The sequence below is a fragment of the Canis lupus genome, chromosome 1, assembly GCF_048164855.1.
Source record: "Canis lupus baileyi chromosome 1, mCanLup2.hap1, whole genome shotgun sequence".
NCBI classification, from domain to species: domain Eukaryota; kingdom Metazoa; phylum Chordata; class Mammalia; order Carnivora; family Canidae; genus Canis; species Canis lupus.
In genome coordinates this window covers 65,904,914-65,926,167 of record NC_132838.1, presented here as the reverse complement: position 1 = coordinate 65,926,167, position 21,254 = coordinate 65,904,914, and the positions used below count along the sequence as shown (strand labels likewise).

Sequence of the window (21,254 nt, the reverse complement as noted above, 5' to 3'; positions counted from 1 at the left end):
AAGATACTTCTGACTGAAACCGAATCAGGTATCATTTCAGTTTATTTCAACGTCAAGAGTTTCATCTATTGGTTCCCACAAATTAGCAGCATTTGGACTAAAACACACTTTTTAGGGAAATGTTTAAATGTTTGACATTTTATATGTGAATTTGCTTTATTATCCTTAAATGGAGACTTATTTGCCCTTTCATTTTTTAAGATTTTATTTATTAATGAGAGACACAGAGAGAGGGGGGCAGAGACACAGGCAGAGAGAAGCAGGCTCCATGCAGGGAGCACATCAGGAGCTCCCTGACGTGGGACTCGATCCTGTGTGTCTCTAAGATCATGCCCTGGGCCAAAGGCAGTGCTAAACCCCTGAGGGGCCGCCCTTATTGGCCCTTTTAAATTGAAATCAGTTGCCCCAGTACAGTCTGTCTAAACCTCATGAACGTTATGGTCTTAAAGAAAAAAAAAAAAAAACATTCATGAACTGTCGCCTGAGATTTCCCAAGTATGATCACACTGAACAGTTGAGTAGATTTCCAATGCTTCCAATTCCTACGCTGGCAGATCTTCGAGAGGTAGCTATATTTTTGGCAACATCTGGAATTGTGGACATCATCATTTTGCAGATGAAATATCTGAAGATCGGAGACATTCAGTCACCTCTGGATAGGAACCGGGTTTAGGCTCCGGGTCCCTGGAAACCAGGGGAGGGACCCTGCACTCCCTGCCTTAGCGCCTCAAATTCCTACAGCATCCTTTACTATTTGAATTATAGCAGCGATGACCGAGGAAGGACAAAAAGGGAATACATGAAGATAACAAATCCAGACTGAATTTGAAATAATATCTAAATCAGCACAGCAGTCATTTTTCTCCTGAGACGACTGTACAAAACCTAAAGTTTTGGGGGCTCAAAATTGGAAAGAATATATAAGAGCAACCCCAGCTCCAGCACCACTCCACACTTTGGCCTGAGAAATAGTTGTTCTCATTTCTTTTGTAAAGTATTCAACCTTGGAAAAACAGTTAATACCACTCTCTATTCACTGTAATCTCTTAATTCCCATTGTCTTCTTGGAGCCTGAGGCTTGTGTGTCTCCGTAATCCTTCCATTTAGTAACCATAATCTGCAATCTCTCCTCCTAATGCCAGTAATCCTTGGATTCTACTCAGGGCGAGGGGCAGTAACTTCCCAAGTCAATGTGTTGTCTTTTTTTTTTTTTTTTTCCAAACACATTATCAAGTAAAAGACAATTCTCTTTGGCCATCAGAGGGTGAAGTGCATTTGCGTCCATTGTCCTCTTCCTCACTACACATTTTCTTTAAACGATTTCAGAAATTGTAAGCAAGCTGATTGATTTTTTTCCCCAGCCATTTGATGAAATGCATTAATCCAAAATGAGCCAGCACAGCACAACCTAATTCGCATTTCAGAAAGTCATAAAGTTTTCGGTCAGCTTGCAGTTTTAAGCTTTTCCGTGAGGAGACACACTCCAGTTACCACCCTTACCTCGCTTGTCCCCCCAGAGAAAGAGAGAGAAAACCAAACAAAACCAGGACGCATGGTGCCTGCCACAGGAAAAAGAAAAAAAAGATGCTTTGATGAGAAAAGGTTATAAGAGTAAAAGAGTAAGAAGAAGAAAGAAGATAGTAGACAGAAGTGGTCTTTTTTTTTCCCCCCAAGAAATTGAAGAAGGGCATCAAAAATGTGGAAGACATAACACTAAGGTGAGAGAGAAGGGGAGCAGGTTCCCTGACACTGTCTAGCGCACCCTAATCATCTACGCTCAGCCCTACCCTGACCTCTAAGGTAATAATTAGAAACAAGAAGGTTAGCAATTCCATGTCAGATGTAAGAGAAAGTAAAGAATGAAGTTCCTTGAGAGAAAGAAAAAGAGTAAGAAAGAAAAGAGAGAGAGGGAAAGAGAGGAAGGAAGGAGGGAAAAAAATTGTTAAAGCCAAATAAGGATCAAGGATGTTTGGCTCTTGTCTTAAGCTCTCAACTTACTTGCTAGTCGCATGATGGCTAAAGTCTCATAAATAAGATGGAAAATTAGGTAGTTCTTTCTCAAAGGCTTTTGAGGTATTTTAATTAGTAATGGAAAGGTACCAGTGCATGGGGCACCTGGGTGGCTCACTAAGGTGAGTGTGGGGCTCCTGGTTTTCTGCTCAAGTCCTGACCTCGGGGTCCTGAGATGGCGCTGCAGCTCTCCACCCGGCTCTGCACACTCAGGGCCAAGAATGCTTAGGACTCTCTCCCTCTGCCTCCCACTAACCCCCCACCCCCATACCCCATGTGTGAGTGCTCAAATAAATAAGATAGATAGATAGATAGATAGATAGATAGATAGATAGATAGATAGATGATAGATAGATAGATAGATAGATAATAGATAGATGATAGATAGATGATAGATAGATAGATCTTAAAAAAATAGTACCCGTGCCAACGTGAAGCGTCCCATACATTCACTATATACGAAAGGCTATTTATTTAAACACTAGGAAAGGGGGAAATGACCCTGGTGTATAGACGGACGCCACAAGGGAAAAGAAATAATATTTCAAAGTTCAGTGGGTAGCAAATGGGAACCAATGATTGTGATGAATTAAATTAAATGAAAAATCAACTAACCGTTTCGTGAAGCAGATCCTGGCTCTGGCAATCGCCATACGGCTCCAAGCGCCCAAAGGGGAACGTGGAGCTGCGGCCTAAGGAGCAAGGGGGAAAACTAATCTTTTTAAGGCACCAGTTGCTCGGCCAGATTCCAAACTTGCCTTCCTAGAAGATTGCTGGTGACCAAGTGACAACCCTAAACTATCGTCCGGGAATCAGGAAAGGAGCAAAAATTGAGAAATAACAACATGCAGTATACTTCATGATCACCAAAACGCTTACATTTTTTTTTTTTTAAGCCAAGTTAAGGTGTCCGGTTCTGCTTATTTGTGAGGCGAGGAGGAAGCGCAATAGGCACAAAGAAACCTGAGGTCTTAAGCTTGTTTTCTGGGCTTTATTCATGATAGACAGGCCTCATATTAATGAGTATCCCTTAAGCACCTACTCTTAGCCGGATCCTATGCCACCCCTAGAACCAGCAATGGACAAAATGGAGTGCACACTCACACTCGCGGGGGGCACCGAGATGAACACGCTGTGCTGAGGGTGTTATCAGTGTATAAGCAAAACTTACCTTAAGAGAAACAAGAGTCTCACGTAGGAAGTGAGGGTTGGGTTTATCTACCCTGTAGGCCGCACGCGAGTGGAAACTACAGCATACAGCCATGACCCCAGCCACGGCCCCTTTTACCACTTCAGAAGAAAGAGGAAGACACGTTTCTGAATCGCCTCGTCCCTCCTCTAAGGATACAACTAGCATTTCAGGGGGGACACGTCTCCAGTCGTACCGTCCAGAGCACCACAGAACATTGGGCACCCACGGCCCCCGCCTCCGGAATCTAGCAGCACCTCCTCACCCCCGTCACCGTGACCATAAGGCCCCCTGTCTGCTTTCAAACACTCTGTAGGGAAGCAGCCCCACTCTCCCAGGAGAACCACTCCCTTTTATGCCCTTTTTTTCTACACTTGTGCTTAAGCCACAGAAGCATCAGGGAACAAATGCCATGGAAAGAACAGCCTTACCTTTCAGTTTGATAAAGGTTTTCTACCCTTCATGATTAGGCACGTTAGGGATGCACCTGTGAACACAGGCGATCATGCACACTTCAGAGGGTGATTATAAGGATAGTATTAAATGGCGCAGGTACAAAGGCCTCACGAAGTGTCTAACCCAATGCGGATGCCCAGTGAGATTATCCCGATCAGGTGACAAAAGAAGAAATGGAGGAAAGAGTACTCCTTAGCAAAGTAATTCTCTTAGAAGATGACAAATTCTGTAATTACGTAGTGGCCACGTAATTACTAGCTGCTAGGCTAACGCTGAAGTGGCTGTGCCAGGCAAAGGAAACAAAATCGGAAGATGCTCGGCCTGCCTTCAGGACACAGCACTGTGCTCCATCACAAACCATCCATTTGGCTCTCCAGAGACACTGGCCCTAACTTGTGAAAGGTTAGCCCCCACCGAGAACCCAGAATTCTATCCTGCAGGTTCCCGTCATATATGTTACAGTCAGAAATGCTACCGGACACCATCCACTTGTTTTCATCCTTGCCCTAATAATTATTGCGTGGTCTGTAAAGCACAGCCGTGACCCTGTCTCTCCGGTAATTCTGGGTGTAGCTCACAGCATCAGCCTGTAGGTAATATTATCCTCATTGCTACAGGTCAGGGGACTGACAGAGTCAACTTAATCAACATTAGGATAACAAGTGTAGTAGTAACTAACAGTAGGTATTTTCAATGTTAATTATTATATTTATTAAATAATGTGGGGCACCTGGGTGGCTCAGCAGTTGGGCATCTGCCTTCAGCCCATGTCGTGACCCCAGGGGTTCTGGGATAGAGTCCCTCATTGCGCTCCCTGCAGGGAGCCTGCTTCTCCCTCTGCCTGTGTCTCTGCCTCTCTCTCTGCATCTCTCATGAATAAACAAATAAAATCTTTAAAAAATTAATGTGTTAACAAGAGAAGTATATTATTACATTTATCATGAATAGTCACATTTATTATGAACAGATTGGTTGCTGATTAATAATCAATCTCATTTAATGCTGGTTCACTATGTATCAATCACTCTACTACGTGGCCTAAACACACTTCTTCTTTCACTCTTTATTTTTTAAAAATCTTCACAATAAATAGCCCTATTGTACCAGGGAGAAAACAAGCTTAAATGTCTTGCTCCAAATCATATGGCTAACAAGTGATTGAGGGAGAACTTCAACCCACATCTGTTTAGTTTCAAACACACTAAGCTATATTGCCTTTCCTGATATGCTTCCAAGTGACGCTCAGATACAGTGGCCAACAGAATCTTTCAATACAGGGGCTTTCATGGAAAATAAAAGGCTTTGGGAAAGAATGCACATAATTAAATAGATCATGTAAACTGCCCCTACATTTAATTAAGGTTTAAAGGTAAAAACGAGCTGACAGGCTGGGCCTTGAGGGCTGTGGTGTTGGTCAGGACCCCACCACCTGGCTGGCCAGTCACAGACCACAGACCAGGCCGACTAAGAGACCAGCCGGGCAATATTAGGAGCCGGAATAAATGGTATTTCTAGAGAGTAAGAACTAAATGAGTATGTCATTAGGTACAATTTAATCTCACCTCTCCCTAAGCTTTATTACACAGAGCATCACACAATCTCAGGACTTTAAAAAAAAAAACAAAATAAACAACAACAACAACAACAACAACAAAAAACACCTCCCAAATCTTCCATTTACTGTTGCAGTGAAGTTCTGGGTTATAGATTTTTTTTTAAGATTATTTATTTATTTATTCATGGAGACACACGGAGAGAGGCAGAGACACAGGCAGAGGGAGAAGCAGGCTCCCTGCAGGGAGCCCAATGCAAGACTTGATCTCGGGACCCCAGGATCACGCTCTGAGCCAAAGGCAGGCGCTCAACCTCTGAGCCACCCTGGCGTCCCATCTGGGTTATATTTTTAACCTGCTTCAACTGTAGAGTCCTCAGCACCCCCGACTCCGTGGGTGGCTCCACGTCACTGTAAGTCCCCACCTCAGAAGCGTCCTTCACAGTTGGAACTGTGGGGGGAGCACAGAGGACAAGAGGTGACTGCCGGGACAGAGCACTGTTCCTTATTAAGTCAGTATGATTCCTTTAGTGGATGGAGGGGCAGCTGGCATAGACACGAGATGGCGTTGACGAGTTGTCGAAATGCAACGCTTCTCCTTAGCAATTTCATGTGGTCCCTGGGAACATCAACTCTTTCGATTTGCTTAAAATATATGTCGTCTTGCACACATAGCTCCCTAGAATTTATTCCAAAATGGTTATGCTTTCAAAGCAACGCTGACTGCTAAACTAATCAAGGTTCCTAAGGATCGAGAATGGCATGATCCAAGGAGCATACTTATTATTTCGGTGCAGGTAACAGCTAAAACAAGCAAACGAACCTACCTTAATTTAAATTTAGTACCAGGGCACTGCTAGATTGGAAAAAGGAAAGAATGAATAACTGCTGGACACATAACCCAGAAAAACGGCTCTGAAACGCTACCCTTTTTTGGTGTATGTTTGTTATGTGCTTACTCACACTTTTCTCCCTGACTTCCTGTGTCTTGAACCTTAAATTCCCTTTTGTATATTTTAAAATCTATCTGCTCTTCAAGGCCCAATTCAGTTCTTACCTCTTTAGGGAAGTCTTCCTTCCCCATCAGCTGGTCCACATAAATCTTTCCTTCACCCCAGTGCCTGCAATTGAAAACAGTTATTATCTTACAGTTTAACACTCAAATATCCTCCAGGTGATTAATGTCTGCTCATTTTAACCCCTAAACAGCATATAAGGTTTGAAGTCATGGCTAATAGTTGTTATTAATATGAACGATGATAATGAGCCAGCACTTGACTATTTACAGAGGACTTACTGCGTACCGGGCACATAAGAGATGCCATTGAGTCACCACCACAACTCCATGAGGCAAATATTATTATTACATCCTCCTTAAACACATGAGGAAACCAGATTCTAGTCAGAAGATCATTTTGCCAGAAGACAGAGCCACAATTTGAATCCACTGCCTAATCCTGCTGCTACTTCTCCTTCTGGAGCAAGTAGGCCAAATGTGTCCCACACACTGTACCTCTTGATGAGGACGCTATCTTCAGTACAGCTAGGTAACTCCTGCTGGGAAAGGTGGAAAATTTTCAAAATGCTGCAGTATGAATGAGGTTGAATTCATAAGAACAATAGGTGACTGTTATAATTCCTTCTGTAATTTGGAAAAAATGCCTAAAGTCCAAATGACCCCAAAGGCCACTGGAAGCTGCACACTGCCATCACGTGTACAGAAAATTTAGTCACTGATGCAAAGGGGAGCCACCATATGTCCTTTGGCAAAGGTTAGGTTCTCCAGGACTCACTGAATGGACCATATTCAGACATCTTCATGAAATAAGATGTGCAGAATGAATGAATGAATGAATGAATGAATGAATGAATAAATAAATAAATAAATTTTAAAAATCAGGTGGATGCCTGCCACTGAAACACTAAAACTACAAAGAAGGTAGATTCATGCAAAGTGTCAGTCAGGCTGAAGATTTGTTTGGACAAAATCAGAAGATTTTGACCTCTATCGGGTAAAGTATTGAAGAAAACCATGTTCGCATTGTACCTAAGGCATAGTTAGAAAGGATTCGTAATTGGTGTTTAGAGGACTACCCTCGGCTACATTAAAGGAGGAAATGGAGAGCTGGAGATGCCCAACTCTACAAAACACAAAATGGAAACCAAAGGAGAGTCATAAACACAGAAGACAAAGTGGCAAGGCTGTACTCTAACCTGGAAGTGACCAAGGGTGGTGGCCGTGGAAGCCTTCCCAGGCCTTCCCTGCCCCCCACCTCCCCTCACATTCCTGGGGAGCCCCTTCTTCTGGGAACAAAATGCCTGGCAGCAGGAGAAGCGGTGCAGCCAGCTTTATGACAAGGATAAATTGCCTTTTCTCCGCTGGGTGCCTGGTGCTAGATGGAATGTTGGCTGTAAATATCCCGAAGCCTCTCCCTTTTCCTCTCCTAAGGCTTCTTCCCAACACGCTAGCCTGGCCTTCTCCTTCTCCCTTGTCCAATTTGGCTCCTGCATCTCATCTTCCTTTTTCCCTGCACTCTCTTCCATCTTCCACTTCCCTGTCTGTCCCGGGGCCGGGGGGGGGGGGGGGGGGGGGGCATGACAAAAAGATTCAGAATCCCAGCACTCCACTTGCGCCTTCCGTTTCCAAAGTACTAGTTCACACTTCATGTAAGTGTAGGGTTTGTTACTGTTCTAAAATCTGTCCTTCGTGCCAGAAGGTAATTTCTTTTGACCTTTCTAAGCTTGTTTGTTCTCACTTTTCTCTTCCAGAAGGACTTTAGTAGTGGTGTTTGACCTCTTACCAGTCTCAAATCACTTCTGTTTTCTTCCTATACCCATCCTAAAGCCCAGGACCATAAACATACAATACTTTTTCTGGCAGTCTCTGAAAATTATCATGGAGATCTGTATTCTTTTTTGACATAGAAAAATGATCTCCTTAAGTGGAAAATTATTCCAAAGCATAGCTCTACAACAGTTGAAGAACATATTAAACAAGATAATTATATGGAAAAACCAGGAGGTCTATTTTAAAATGTTGAAAGTCTCTGCTGCAAATTCGCCTGATTTTTTTTCTCCATTTTCCATGTTTTCCTAAAAAAAACAAAACAAAACTTTGAAAGAATAGACATGCATAGCTTGATTGACCAAAACCAAACAAACAAACAAAAAAGGGTGAAAAAACTGTAAGCCTTTACTACCTTCCTGACCAGGAAAAGCATCTGAGAATTGGATGGGCAAGTGGGAAACAGAGTAGAGGAAGGCAGACATCTGTCGGACAGTGAAACAGGGAGCTGGTGACAGTGCTTGAGTAGAAACTGGGGATGTTGTTTTTGTCATCTGGAAAGCTTTGGGGAGAATTAAATTTATTATTGAGGAAAACTTTTTTAGTCCCAACAGTTGTTCCAGTCCTACAAACTGCGTCCTTGCAACCTCGTTAGTTGATTGGAAAGAACTTAGATAATCCAAAAAGGAGAGAAGGGAAAGCCTGAGCTCTCCCCAGGACAGGGCTGAAACCACTCTTCCCAAGGAGTACGACGGAGCTTGTCTCAGTGAGAAATGAATTGACGGCGAACCTCCAATTTGGATGTTAGCCCCTTGGAAGTGATAATAGCCCCATCAGATTCCCAAGAGGAAACAGCTATAGAAATAAAAGGAAAACACCACAGCAATGTTTAAAGCTGAAGAGCACAAAAACACTGGGCAGAGCCTTACAAAATGGAACAATGGTCCAAGTGAAACCTGAAGTGCAGGAGCGCCAGACCGTGAAATGGAGAAACAATGCATGCCCAAGTGGGACTGAAGACTCAAAAGCCGCCATTAATTCAAGCAAGATCAAAACAGAAATCAATCTATTCATGTGACTTCCAAAAGATCATTAAAAACTAATTACTTTCTGTCTACCTCAAGCGCTTTGTTGCTTTAGCTGGTAAATTGTTCCTTCTCGCTCTTGGTCTAGATGGCTGTGGAATAAAGCAGTGTGTTCCAACTCAGATCACAGTGAGTCAAGTGGCCCCATCATAGAGCCCAGACTTCGAAGTCCTTCTAAGCATTATCACAGGCTCTCTATTTATCAGCACAAAGCTTATGTATACAACCGGGTCGACACCTAATTACAGAAAGCAATGTCGTGCGTTCTTCCAATTTCCACCCACCCACCCCCCAACCCTCCCAAAAAATCAAACCCTTCTCTTCTTTTCTAGGGCTACAGTCAGGGATTTGGCATGTTGGTAAATCAGTTCTTTTGTGCAGAAAGAGTCTCCATGACAGGAACAGAGATCGTTCTTGTTTCTTTTTCAAATCTGATGCAATAATCAAACAATAAAACAAAAACAAAAAATCTGCTACTCAAGCAAATTTATTCTGTCAAGTAGCAGTATCTTCAAGATGAGTACTACCTCTAAAAGCAAAACTTCTAACAATATTTATTTTCATTTGACTTTGGTAAAAATCTCATTTCTCTTTCAACTGAAATTTTTCAACTTACTTTCCTTCAAAATAAAACTCCTGACCTTCTTACAATTATATGTATGTATTTTCTAAGAAGATACAGTATGCTCTTAATTGTTTCTCAGGAAGTGAAGTGGCCTTCAGTGTCCCACAATTATATTTGTAAAAGAACAAACATCAATAGTCAGAAACAAATCATTTTTTAGAATCTTATTTGCATGTGGACTTCGAAAATGACAGCAGATAAATGTGGTGAAATGTGATCATGGATATTAAGATATCCTCTTTCCTGAATACTTTATTGTGTTTATTGTGTGATAAGATACAAGATACAATATACAATATACAATATATACATGTTCGTGCCTCAATTATTATCAGCTTTTAAAGATAATGGCTTATAGTTCCTTAGTACTTAACAATTTTCAAAGCTTATTGTATGTTACTTTCTCATTTGAAAGCCACAAAATTTCTTAAAACACCTTTCATTTGGGAAAATATTTCTTCCCATTTCATAGTAAAGAAACACATATGGGAATCAGCAAGGTCATATAGTCTGTAAGAACTAGATACTGGAACAGAATGATCTCCTTGCTCCCAGCAATGCTAATACAGCTACCGAGAAAAAGAGGAATTAATATTGAAGGTTTTCTATACACCAGGCCTCACCAGTGCTTTACGAACATTTTGTTTTATCTTTGCAACAGCTCTATGAGGCAGATATTATCTTTCCTACTGATACATATATTGAAATTCAGAAATTGCAAGTGCCTTCATCAAACTTACTCGGTTAAAATATAGCAGAGCTAGAGTTCCAATATGGGTTTTCTGACTACACAATCCAGGTTCCTTCTCTATTTCTTGATGCCATTTCTACCTATAAATTGGAAGTTGCAGCCTTTAGTTGCACAAAATCCAAGTTTAGTTGATTGGAAAACTCCACACATTTAAAAATAAAATAGGTGATATTGATGCTCAGAAATTCTAATTTAATACAAGTACAATCAAAGCCAAATGCCAACATGCAATCATAATACATCCAGTGTGTAAGTCCCCCATTTAGAGAAACATCTCTCAAGGATATGGCATAGCTGAGCTAAAAGTGTGCCCTTCCTCCACAAATCAATTCAAGCATGATTTCCTTAATAATCATCCCTCCCATCCTTTCTCCAATATATGATTTCTTCTCACTATAGATCACCTATTTTTTTCCATGGATGAAGAGTTGGTGCAATCCAGAAATAAATCTCATCACAAAAAAGTCAGGGACCTCCACCAATAAAAAGCAGATTTACTGCTAGGTCGTACAGTTTAACTTTGTTGAGAATAATGCAAGGAAGTATTAAAAAACACAAACTTCTAACCATGTAATTTTGTGTCTTATATCTGAAAATTTAGGGCCATAAGACAAATGGTCCTGCTAGGAGAAAGTAGAACTTTTTTCCTGGTAGGGTATAAAAGAGAAAGGAATACTAAAAATTGAAGGAAAATTAAGACAGAAAGAGACTTGGAATAATGAAATCTTAAGGCCACACTAAGAGAAAGAAAAAGTTATTTAATTAATAAGACTAGATTTCACTCATCCTTAGTATAAAAGGCATCTATCTTATTAAGAAGGTCAAAGATAAAGGGCAAAACTGAGCAAGTGTTGCTGAAGAAAGGTTCTTGAGCTGGTACTGAATATATGCCATACACATACCTTTTACAAAATAATGATTTAAGTTAGTTAGCTACATGTCCCAAACTGAACAGAACTTCTAATGTAGCTTCTTGACCTCCTCTCCCAAGCTTTTCTTCTCTTATCACTTTACTGTCATGCCAGGGTTGGCAGGCTCAAAGTAGAGAAATTTCTTTCTATGCCAAATAGGTCTTAACTTTTGCAGCAGCAGAGAAACCTAGAGATTTATGCTTGCACAACATCTTCAGACCTGCTACTTTCATAGAGCCTCTACTAAGTCGGAAAAATCATTCTCACTGATTGACTATGTGTATTAAAACACACCACTTTTGACAACTTACTTGACTGATTACATTGATTAGAACAATGATTAATTAAGTACAATCACTTTTTATTTGCTTTGCTTTTAATTAAGTTTGAGAACTCAAATTAGACAAAGTAGTCAACTTATGCTTTATGCTGCTATTTAATTAGGATGATTAGACAACAGTCCAAAGCTCTAGATCCAATTTCAATTACTTATCCAATGAGGAAAACTCTCTTATTCAAATACACAGCTTACACTAAGTATATTTGCTTGAAAACAAAGGGTATACATTGATAAAAAAAAATCTATTCCTATAATTTAACATACACAAACTCTAGATAGAGGTTAGTAGAGTCATTATATGCTTTAATATAGCTACTATCTCTGTATGATAGAAAGATATTTTTTTCAGTTTTATTTATAGGAAACACAGAGTGCTTAAGAAAATTAGAAGTATTGTGGAATTTTCTGATTCCTGAACCTGGAGTTGGGGATGGCATTATTTAAATGCATTACCACTTGGTTAAAAAAAAAAAGAAGGCAAAGTTTCCTACAGTTATTTCCTACAGCAAAACAACTGATTTCATTGAACATCACAAAAACTGGAGTAGTTATAGTTTGTTTTGCTGGTACAAAAGCTAAAATCAACTTGGTGAGAAAAGCAATTCCTCTACTCTTCACCTGATATGTAGGAAAGAAATGCTACATCTTTTATTTTTAGGTGGTAAATTTAGCATACCTAGATGAATCCTTAGCTAAAATGGACACTTTCCAGAAAAGATATGTGTATCACCAAAACTGGCTCAAAGAACGTTGAAAAGATCTACACAAAGGAATAACCACTGAAGAAATTGTCAAAATGATATACTTCAAAGGCACCCAATACAAGTTTTCACTTGGAAATTTAATCATACCCTTAAAAACAGATAGTTCCCCTAATATATAAATTTTTCAGAGCAAAGAAAAAGATGAGAAGGCATGTGACCCACTTTGCTCAGCAAATATAGCACTGATACCAAACCAAGACAAAGCACAAGAAAAGAAACAACTAGGGTCCAATGACATTTATAAATTAAGACATATACACTTTAAATAGAATATTTAGCAAATAAAATTTATAGACGTATTTTCAAAAATTAAACATTAAGATCAAATTTGGTTTATCCCAGGAATGCAAGGATGGTTTAATATTAGAAAATCCATCAGTTGTATATAGCAGCAATGTCCACAATAGCCAAACAGTGGAAGGAGCCTCGGTGTCCATCGAAAGATGAATGGATAAAGAAGATGTGGTTTATGTATATGTGGAATATTACTCAGCCATTAGAAACGACAAATACCCACCATTTGCTTCAACGTGGATGGAACTGGAGGGTATTATGCTGAGTGAAATAAGTCAGTCGGAGAAGAACAAACATTATATGGTCTCATTCATTTGGGGAATATAAAAATAGTGAAAGGGAATGAAGGGGAAAGGAGAAAAAATGAGTGGGAAATATCAGAAAGGGAGACAGGACATGAGAGACTCCTAACTCTGGGAAACGAACTAGGGGTGGTGGAAGGGGAGGTGGGCGGGGGTGGGGGGTGACTGGGTGAAAGGCACTGAGGGGGGCACTTGATGGGATGAGCACTGGGTGATATTCTATATGTTGGCAAATTGAACACCAATAAAAAATAAATTTATTTAAAAAAATCCATCAGTTCTCTATATTAGATGACAAAAGACAAAAGCTAAATGATGTGAAGATACTGGATGAAATTTAACATCTGATTTTTTTTCTCTTAGCAAAGTAGGAATAGAATGAAAATTTTACCTTAATAAAATGTCAGTACTGGCATTATATGATAAGTACCATACTTAATAGATGAAATATTAGAAACAATATATAAGTAAGGAATAATAAGATATTGATACTATCATTGTATATTCAATGGTTACTCTTTATCCTTGTCTCTCCAAGAAAAAAAAGAGGAGATATAAAGATCAGAAAGGAAAAGATAAAATTATCATTATCTAAATATGATATTACCATTTATCAAAAAAATCTAAGAAAATCCACTTATAAATTATTACAGCTTATTAGAAATTTTATCAAGGTGGTCAAGTAGAAACTGCAGATTAATGTACACATTAAACTACAATTTACATTTTAAAACATACACTTTTTTTTTTTAAAGTGCTGTGGATAGCCTAGGGCCACAACTATATCTCGCGTAAGTAAAAATAAAGTGGTCTGGAAAGATACATATCAATTTAAATATTGTTGATGCTTCTCAAGAAAGAATCAGGATTGATGGTTATGACCAAAGAAGAATGTAGCTTTATCTATAATACAGGTATACCTCAAATATATTGCCAGTTCAGTTCCAAACCACTGCAATAAAGCAAATATCACAATAAAGTGAGTCAAATGAACTTTTTTGGTTTCCTAGTGCATATAAAAATTATGTTTACACTATACTGTAGTCTACTGGGTGTACAACAGCATTATCTCTTTAAAAAACAATGTACATACCTTAATTTAAAAACACTTTATTGCTAAAAAATGCTAACCATCATCTGAGCTTTCAATGAGTTGTAATTATTGATCACAGATCACCATAACAAATCATAATAATAATTGAAAAGTTTGAAAATTGTGAGAATTACCAAAACATGATGTGGGGACACAAAGTGAGCAAATGCTGTTGGAAAATGGTGCCAACAGACTTGCTCACTGCAGGCTTGCCACAAATGTTCAATCTATAAAAAAAAAATGCAGTATCTGCAAAGCACAATAAAGCAAAGTGCAATAAGATGACATATGCCTGTATTTTTGGGTTTTATGGCCTAAATATATTTATTAGTAATATTAATAAATGAAATTGAAAATATACAAGAATGAGCTTTAACTATTTCTACATTTCATACTATCTATACTATTTCTTAAAGTTTGCATTATTACTGAACTCCAGGATAACATCAGGAAAATAAAGGAGTACATACTACGTAAGCTCATAAAAGCTAACTTTGCTGTTAAGTGTGCTTTATTGTTGAGTTAATGTCTATGAGAATTGGTTTACTAACATTTTTAAATTTTGATAAATAAAATTTAAGAATATTAAGGCCAAGGACTGAAAAAGTTTGTATATATATTCACATACATGTCTAAATGTGATTTCCCTACAACTTCATTAGTATTAAAATATAAAAATTTTATTATAAATTCAAGTCAATGAAATAGGTTTATTGAGGAAAAAAAGGAAAGTTATTATTCAAGATTATGACAAACTTTTTAATACTATTTTTCAGAAGAGACCGCTATATCATTGAATTTCTCTTTCTCTCTCATAGATATTAAACATCTGGTAACCAGGTTCCTTTATGTACTTGTCAGAGGCTTGAAAAGCTCAGAATGATGGATATCTGTTCCCAAATCAAATAGTTCCTTAAAAAATAATAGTAACATTTTCAAGAACTTCGTGTACAGTGACAACTCATTTCTTTATGGGCAGTACACCTAATTGTCAGGAGCAGGCCTGGTGTGAGCTTCAGATGACAAATATACTCCACATGCAATCCAATGTTGAGAGAAAAGAACCCAAGTTCATCTAAAAGGAAAGACAATAAAAAGTACACAAAACTACCTTCTCAAACTCATTACACTCCACTAATATTGCACAACAAATCTGATTTCCTATGGTAAAAAGTAGTGTTTGAAGAAATATAATTTACTCTCAGGTTGTTAAGATCTTGAAGATTTTTATTTATATCAACTGATACTCACCTAATCATAACGTGTATTCTTGCGTTTTACTGTTAGCTATAAAAATCATGTTCATGTTTACTCACATCTTCTCTAATTGAAAAACATTTTGGAGCACCTGGGTGGCTCAGTCAGTTGAGCATCTACCTATTGTTTTCGGCTCAGGTCATGATCTCAGAGTCATGAGATCCTGCCCCAAATTGGGCTCTGTGCTCGGTGGGGAGTCTGCTTGAGATTCTCTCTCTCCCTCTGTTCTCTTGTTCTCTCTTTCTCTCTCTCTCAAATAAATAAAACTTTAAAAAAAAAAGTTTTTTACTCTTTGTCTACTCACACAGGAGAAGAAAAGAGTGTCAACACTTCAGTGCCCTCTAGAAATCTTGCTCAAGCAATTCTGAGGCATGTGGATGAAACTGAGTCATAGAAATTTTTTGTTGTTGCTAATTTCTCAATGGAAGGGTCATTCTTCATTGGATATTGAGGCTCAATGGGCAAAATTTGTTTCAGAGGTGCTCAGCTTCCCTGAGATGATGAGATTAAACTGTAGGTCATTACTGACCTGAAAAGCTTTTTGCCTTCACAACTCTCTAGGGACACTGTCTATGTGTACTCTCTATAAAACGTGTAGTGTCTTTCTGAAATTCTCTCCAGGAGCGTCTTTAGAACCCGACCTCTAGGGAAATGCCAGACAGATGGGCAATCCTACTGTATGTGTCATAAGTCCGCTAGGGTCATCCCTCTACTCAGCAAGACAAATGTGAGGATCCTGGAGGGCAGAGGATATATAACACAGTGAGATCCTGTGCCGCAGAAGCTCCTCATCTCCCTGCAACACAGCAGAAGGAACTTTGAAGGAAAGAGCAGGCAGGCCTTGTGGGAACAGAAAAGGAAGGCCCCTGAAGGCCCAAGTTTATAGGTCCACCATCAACCTCTCAAGGAGTTTAGAGCTCACTCTTTTGTATATCCTTCTTATTTTTTGAACTTGCTCTTATCCTTTACAATAAGGAAGACATTGGCAATAAGCACTCAGACATTTAACTGCAAAATAAAGATTTAATATATGATCAAAGTTAGCATCCTGTCTAAAGCATATTGGCACTTAGGAGGAATAACAAAAAAACTGCAAGAGGATAACAGTTTTCTAAGTGAAGTTTGGTGGCTCTCAAAAATCTTGTACATTCTCAATTTTCATCCGAACTTAATTATTTTGTGGGTTCAATTTCTGTTTCCAGCAAAACACAACTTCCTAGTACTGCGGAAGAAAAGACTTATAAAATGGGCTTCGTGGAGCTCAAATAGCTCTTAAAAACAATATCTTGATGAGTTAAGTGTAAATGAGCCAAAACATATGGATTAAATGTCCCTTTAAATACACATGGCTTTAAAAATTAAGGGAAAAAAGGTTTTGGCAAAATGTGTTTCAGATTTGGTTGAAAGAAAACATTTGAAAGGAATAGTTTAAGGGACTGAACTAACCCAAAACATACCTGAGCTCTTCCAACCTCGTATAGAGCAACCAATTCTAAAACATATGGATTTTATACTATAATTCCCCTACCACACCCATCCTGAGTTCTGAGTTCTTAGTTTTCTTGCGATGTTGGAAGACATTAAAAACAGTTGTGGTGTCAGTACCGTGTTGAAGAGACCATAACCTACTACTGTGATCAGTTTCAGTCAAATAGATTGAATGGCTTATTGATCATCACTCCACAAAAATAAAAATAGTTTTCGTTTTAAACTCATAATATATATTTATCACTAGCAGCCCCTATCAGACAGTTAGACTACATTACAGAAAAACACTGAGATAAATATAAGACCTGGCCAGAATATGAAATGACAGGATATCCATGTTGTGACTCCCTACTTAACCCAAGTCAAGTAACAGACAAAAGGTCAACAGGAGAACACCAAAGCACAACCTGAACAATGTCAGATAATTTTGACCTGCTTGGAATATTTCAAAATGTACTTATTTGATGCAGATGACTAGAAGCAAAAGCAAATGGCCAACCCAGGACTGAGTCCAACAACTGACAGGTCCTAGGTCCTATGCCATCCATGCCTTATGTTTGTCTTCAAAGTCGCCCCCCCCAAAACACACACAGATGGTAATGTTATCATTAAACTCTACAAGCAATGACATTTATTTCTAACATGTGATTGGGGTTAAAATTAATAAAAATTGTAGGTATCAAATAGATAAACCGTTAGCTTTATGAGTTTGTGAAATTCTTTGTATTGCTATCCTGTTTTTTTCCACATGAACCATTAGGATTTACTCTCTTAACAATGTTCACATATCTCCTACAGCAGTGTTAACTACAGTCATCACATTGTACTTCACACTCCTAGTACTTATTCATCTTAACTGGAAGTTTGGACCTTTTGACCACCTTCCACCATTTCCCTCATCTCTCACCTGTGGTTACCACAAATCTGATTTCTTTACATATGATTCTGATTTTTTGTTTTGTTATTTTTATATTCCACATGTAAGTAAGATCACACAGTATTTGTCTTTCTCTGTCTGACTTGTTTTGTTTAATATAATGTCCTCAAAGTCTATCCGTGTTGTCAGAAGCAGGATTTTTATAGCTGAATAATATCCCACTATATAGATATAAGCATGGATATCACATTTTTTTTCATTCATCTATCAATGGACACTTATGCTGTTTTCATGTCATAGGTTTTTGTCAATAATGCTGCTATAAATGGGGGCACAGGTAGGTATCTCTTCAACATAGATTTTTATTTCCATCAGATGCAATCCCAGAAGTAGAATACAATATGATACTGGACAATATGGTACTTCCATCAACTTTTTGAGAAACCACCATACTGCTTTCTGTAGTGGCTGTCCCAGGTTACATTCCTACCAACAGGCACTAGGGTTCCCTTTCCTCTCTACATCCTTATTAGCATTTGGGGCCACTCGTCAAGGACTGAGGTTCTACCTTCTACTCACGAGATCAAATCTACCTTCAGAAGGAAGGAAGGAAGGAAGGAAGGAAGGAAGGAAGGAAGGAAGGAAGGAAGGAAGGAAGGAAAGAGAGAGAGAGAGAGAGAAATGATCAATGAGTATTGAAAAACTTGTCATAAGAAGAGTTGTGAAATGCATCTATTTGCTAGAGAAACAATGTCTAAAGAAACAATCCAGATTGCTATCCTGCTAGGGGCCTAAAAGAAAAATCGAGAACCTCACACTGATGAGGTAGTGGGGTGGGTGGGAGGGGAGGTGAAAGCACTCTCAGGGAGACAGAAAGCCTCTCTAACATGTGACTGAAATGGACTGACAGGGCAATTGAAGAGATAAACGGTGGATGAAGGTCAGTCTGGCCTCATTCCTGTGCTCTAATTTCCTTTTAAAGGCGTGGTGGAACTACAGCTTTATGTGTTGAGTTGAGGATTTACATGAAATATACTTAGACATACTGCTTCTACACAAGGGAATTGATGCAAGTTCTTAAAATTCCTGCAGTTCTCTCCTTGGGGAGCAAACACTCTATAGCTAAATCCCATAATGCACCACCTTGCCAATACTGCTAAGCCCCAGATCAGTTATCTCCTCTGTGGACCGGGGTCTGTGGGCGTGGAAGTTTTAAACCTAAGAGTTATCCAGATTGTGACAAGGTCAAAATTTGCTGTAGCAGCAATTCTCTTGTCCAGGATAAAATAATTCCCTTATATTTTATGCCTGTCTGTTGTCTTCAGTCAAGGAAGCTATTATTATCCTTTCTGTGGTAGATTTTTAAAAATATATTCTGCTTTGTTTTTCCACAGACTTGAAATATTTTTAAAAAATGTCTTTGTCCATGCCTGCCAAAAGAAATAAACATAAATATCTATAAAGATCAATGTACACAGACTCGGCTCCAAGATACACCACTTCCCACTGCATGCTAAGTAACTACAGCAATTCTCCTGAAGGCTAATAGACAGTGACCGAAAGTGTTCAGATGATGTCTTTCAAATGTATTCATAGAGAATACTCTGGTGGTGGCTTCCTCTTGTGGAAGAACAAAGGTTCACATTTACCTCAGATTCGAGCATTGGTTCGGAGAGTCATTTGTCACTGCTAATGTTTTCCCATGGAGCTGGACTGCATGTGGGGAGAAAAATCCCTCTACCCCAGAGGAAATCTTGAGAGTTGGCTGCTGTGCGGTTTAGCAGGGAGGTTGTGGTAAATGTCGAGAACCACCATCTCATAATCATATGCTTGCAGCTTTCAATCATGACTCTGTCAAAAATTTAAAGTTGGAAAATTGTGAACCACTTTGGACAATCAGAGATGTTACTACAGGCTAACAATAATAAAACAAGCACAACGTACAAGGAGCCTCTGCATTTTACCCAAGACTTATTTGGCAGAAACAGCATCACATCCTCCTCTCTGAACACCCTGGAGTTCATACCCCAGAGTCCGAAGACCCAAGTCCAATTTCTGGCTTGGCTACCTGCTGGCGTGGTATTTAACCTCTCTGAAATTTAGTTGACCCTGAGATTAAAAAAAAAATCAAATAACAGCAATAAGGCATGAAGGGTATTACATATGCAAAAGGATTTTGTATGCAATGAGTTTCTTTGTGTCAGCAACATTTTCTAAGGCATACTGAACTCAGAAAGCCTAGAACATCAAATAAGAGTGCAAACTCCTTAAGACTCAAGACCCCACTGTTGTTTCCTTCATATCTTTCTCTCTCCTACCTTTATGAAATATATTTCCTCATATCCACAAAACTAGAACAGAATTTATCACAGATCAAAATGCTAAATAGATATAGTTAAGCTTCTAATCTATTGAACTGAAATGACCATGTCATTTTCAGTCATGTCCATGTAACATCATGCCCAAGCCAAAATAAAAGTTCTGGAAGATCAGAGCATTCTGATGCTGAGCCTTCCACTAGAATATTAGACTCCGAGATCCTTAGACATTATATCTGTGTGCCAGTTGTCTCTACATACTACTCATGAGTCCTATGAACATGGAAACGGCAAGGTCTAAGTCTCTCCATGGTCTCAGGACATGGGACAATGAGGTCAGAACCCAAAGACAGGTTGAGACACACTGACCACTGTAGAGTACAAATTAAGGATAGCAACCTGGGACCAGAGTAAGTGAGTGATCAAGATGATCTGAATACAACTTTATATAATGCTCCTTTGAAAGAGGAATAAATAATAGATTTAAAACCAGCATTGGAAAGACTCCCTATGCCAGGCATTAGTTTGTAATTTTAACAACAGGGGATGGACTTACAGACATATTTTAGCAAAGTAGCAAAATAAAAGAGCTAACATTGAGTTGGTGCTGTTTCTGCATCAGACACTGTTTGAACACTTCACATGCATCAACCCATGGATCCTGATCACAGCATCAAGAAATGGGAATCCCCCATTTTATAAGTTAGGAAGCTGAGCCACTCAGATAAAGAACTTGTCTAAAGTTGCACACATCGTAAGGAGTAGAGGGAGAGGGTGCAATAGCAGAGATATGGGGAATCTCTCTATTTACTGTCAGAAGCTGCAAATCCAGTGAGTTTCACTTCCCTTGTTTTTACAGATGGAGACAAGAAAGACTCCGTGCTTGACCCAACACCACACTGCTAATTGGTGGGAGAGCTGGGACTAGATCCAGGTGTTCTCTGCTCGCTTACAATTCGGTCTGAGCACTGGGAACTAGTGGCTCTAGACCACAGGAGAAGGCCATCCCCACTTAAAAACCAAGGCTAAACAAACCTGTCAAATGCACTTTCTTTTCTGTCGTTCTCCTCTACGCTCAGAGCCACCAGGTTTGTCATCTTCTCACATAATGGGAGTGACCTATAACTTCTAAAACAAGTTCATCGCAATCTCACAGG

The 21,254-nt window shown here is 39.1% G+C and overlaps 1 long non-coding RNA gene across 1 annotated transcript in view; it reads right to left on the bottom strand.

Annotated features, from left to right (window-relative positions):
- LOC140637085 (uncharacterized) overlaps positions 1–19,626 on the bottom strand; it is a 28,988-nt gene extending 9,362 nt beyond the window's left edge. Inside the window, exons 1-2 of the long non-coding RNA XR_012034322.1 lie at positions 19,429–19,626; positions 6,265–6,328 (exon numbers count right to left, since the gene is read on the bottom strand). This is a non-coding gene — a long non-coding RNA (uncharacterized lncRNA). The remainder of the gene's footprint in view (positions 1–6,264; positions 6,329–19,428) is intronic.
- Positions 19,627–21,254: the final 1,628 nt, after the last annotated feature.